This window comes from Nycticebus coucang, chromosome 13 (genome assembly GCF_027406575.1).
Source record: "Nycticebus coucang isolate mNycCou1 chromosome 13, mNycCou1.pri, whole genome shotgun sequence".
Classification (NCBI taxonomy): Eukaryota; Metazoa; Chordata; class Mammalia; order Primates; family Lorisidae; genus Nycticebus; species Nycticebus coucang.
This window is the reverse complement of record NC_069792.1, coordinates 3,100,780-3,104,686: the sequence shown is the minus strand read 5'-3', so window position 1 is coordinate 3,104,686 and position 3,907 is coordinate 3,100,780.

The window sequence follows — 3,907 nt, the reverse complement described above, 5'->3', positions numbered from 1 at the left end:
TTACATAATGATAAATGGAAGAATCAAAAAAGAAAACATTATCACAGAGATACAAGAGATTATCTCTGACTACTACAAAAAAACTCTATTCCCAGAAATTTGACAACATGGAGGAAATGGACCAATATCTAGAATCACACCATCTTCCCAGACCTAAGCAGGAAGAAATAGATTTCTTTCTTTTTTTTTTTAGACAGAGCCTCAAGCTGTTTTCCTGGGTAGAGTGCCATGGCATCACCGCTCACAGCAACCTCCAACTCCTGGGCTTAAGTGATTCTCTTGCCTCAGCCTCCCAAGTAGCTGAGACCACAGACACCTGCCACAATGCCCGGCTATTTTTTGGTTGCAGCCATCATTGTTTGGTGGGCCCGGGCTGGATTCAAACCTGCCAGCTCAGGTGTATGTGGCTGACACCCTAGCCGCTTGAGCCACAGGCACCGACCCAGAAATAGATTTCTTGAACACACCAATATCAAGCACCAAGATTGCAGAAACAAAAAAACAAACAAACAAACAAACAAAAAAAACTTGCAATAAAAAAATGCCTGGGACCAGATGGCTTCACATAAGAATTCTATCACATCTTCAAAGATGAGTTTATACCTATATTGTGAAAGCTATTCCAAAACATTGAGAAGGAAGGAAACTCCCCTCAACATGTTCTATGAAGCAAACAGCACCTTGATTCCAAAACCAGAAAAGGACCCAACTAAAAAGGAGAACTACAGATCAATTTTAATAATGAATAGTGATGCAAAAATACTCAACAAAATCTTAGTTAATAGACTGCAGTTACACATTAAAAAAATTATACATTATGGGCCAGGCATGTTGGCTTACTCCTATAATCCTAGCACTCTGGGAGGCCTGGGTGGGTAGATTGCTGGTGTTCATGATTGCTGGAGTTCTCTACTAAAAATAGAAAAAAACTGAGGCAAGAGAATTGCTTCAGACCAAGAGTTGGCAGTTGCTGTGAGCTGTGACACCATGGTGCTCTACCCAGGCCAACAGCAGCAGCAACAACAACAACAAAAATTATACAGCATGGTCAAGTAGGCTTTACTCCAGGGATGCAAGTCTGGAATTTAACGTATACAAATGTATACTTAACATATACAAATCCATTAATATAATTCATCATATTAATAGAAGCAAAATCAAAAACCACGTGACCCTTTCAATAAATGCAGAAAAACCATTTGACAAAATTCTCTAACAAGAGTATTTAAGAAAATAGCCATAGGTGGCACATTTCTTAAGCTGATTGAAGCCATCTATGACAAACCCACTGCTAACATCACGAAGAATGGAGTAAAAGTGAATGCTTGTCGACTTAGAACTGGAACCAGACAAGAGTGTTCTCTATGGCCACTATTATTCAACAAGTGCTCCAAGTTCTAGCCAATGTCAGGCAAGAGAAGAATATGAAGGGTATCAAAATGGAAGTGTAGGAAGTCAAACTTTCACTTTTTGTCAATGATCTGATCTTATATGTAGAAAATCCCAGAAACTCAATCACAAAACTCCTGGAAGTGGTCAGGAAATGCAGTAATGCCTCGGAGTATAAAATCAATGTCCAGAAATCAGTAGCCTTTGTATACAACAATAACAACTAAGTTGAGAAGCAAATCAAGGACACAATTCCCTTCACAGTAGCTTCAAGGAAAATGAAAACTTAGGCATATACCTAACAAAAGAGGTGAAGGGTTTTTACAAAGAGAATTATGAAACCCTAAGAAAAGAAATAGCAGAAAACATTAACAAATGGAAGAACGTACCATACTCTTGGCTAGGAAGAATCAACAATGTTAAAAAGTCTACTCTACCTAAACCAATCTATAAATTCAAAGCAATTCCCATTAAAATATCAACAATATACTTTCGAGAACTGAAAAAAAATTATTCTTCATTTTGTATGGACCCAGAAAAACCCCTGTATAGCCAAGGCTATTCTTATAATAAAAACAAAGCTGGAGTCATCACCCTGTCAGACTTCAGGCTATATTACAAGTTCATAGTAATCAAAACAGCATGATACTGGCATAAAAATAGAGACCTAGACATATGGAACAGAATAGAAAACCAAGAGTTGAAGCCAGTCTCTACTTGCCATTTGTTGTTTGATAAACCTAACAAAAGTATACAGTGGGGGAAAAGAATCCCTATTCAACAAATGGTGCTAGGAGAACTGGACAACCACATGTAAAAGACTGACACTGAACCCACACGTTTCAACTCTTATAAAAATTGACTCAAGATGGATAAAATATTTAAGTCTAAGACATGAAATGATAACAATCTTAGAAGAAAGTATGGGAAAAACTCTTGATGTTGGACTGGGGAAAGATTTTATGACAAAGACTTCTGTGGCAATCACAACAACAACAACAATAAACAAATGGGATTTAATTAACCTGAAAAGCTTCTGCACAGCTAAGGACACAAGTAAAGCAAAAAGACAACCTTCAGAATGGGAAAATACATTTTCAGGGGATGAATCTGACAATGCATTGATAACTAGAATCTACAGAAAGCTCAAATTAATCAACAACAAAAAAAGCAAACAATTCCATCTACCCCTGGGCAAGAGATATGAACAGAATCTTCTCTGATGAAGACAGATGAATGGCTAACAAAAATTTGAAAAACTGCTCATTGTCTCTGATCATCAGAGAAATGCAAATAAAACCACCCTAAATATCACCTAATCCCACATCACAAAGTCTCTAAGCTGAAGATGTTTGTGTGGATGTGTGGACGTGGAGCATTTTTACACTGCTGGTGGGACTGCAAAGTAATACAACCTTTTTGGAAGGAAGTATGGAGAATCCTGAAAGAATTCAAATTATACCTTCCATTTCATCCTGCACCCCCATTACTAGGCATTTACTCAGAATACAAAAAACATCATTCTATCATAAGGACATTTTCACTAGGACTGTTTATAACAGCTCGATTTACAATCACCAAAATGTGTAAACAACCTAAATGCCCACCACCAGGAATGGATTAACAAGCTGTGGTATATGTAAACCATGGAATACTATTCAGCCACTAAAAAAGATGGAGACTTTACATCTTTTGTATTAACCTGGATGGAGGTGAAATACATTCTTCTTAGTAAAACATCACAAGAATGGAGAAACAAGAATCCTATGTACTCAATTTTGATATGAGGACAATTAATGATCTAGAAGCAAGAATCCAATGGACACAGTTCTACTATGAAGCCAGTAGATGATCTATTCCACACCTAAGTAAGAGAAAAACTCAAATCAATTCAAGGTGGTGGGGGAATGAGGCAGTGGGTAGAGGGAAGGATAAAGAGGATGGTTGTGCTCCCATTTAATGGGCACAAGGTTAGGGTGTATGGCACAGCTCTTGGGGGCAGGATGCAATTAAAAGAGGGACTTTACTCAACAAACATTGTAACCTAATTCTTTGTGCTGTCTATAATACTAAAGAAAAGACATGGCAATCTTAAATGTGTATTAAAAGAGCTAAGGAAATTTCATCCCAAAATATGCTCTTAAGTACGAAGAATAATTCAAATTAGAGGCCATTCACAATCAGGAAGCATAGAAGGGGCTTCTCCTCCAGTTGCATAAACCAGACTGACCTGATCAATAGGTCAAAGGGGGCAACTGGTTTCCTTTCCTCTCCTTATATTGCAGGAAAGAAGATGAATAATGCCAACAGACCTGGCTCAAGTCATTTAGAACACAGTATCTGTGTCTCAGGTTAATTTGCAAGTCAATCTGTTTCCCCCATCTATTTATTTTCCCTAGCAACCATTTATTGCACCTATACTCTACATTTTCCCTCTCCCTTCCAAAAGCCAAGTAGAAAAACATCTGAATGTCATCAAGATATTGGATAATCACTCTTGTGGTTCTCCCCATGAGTA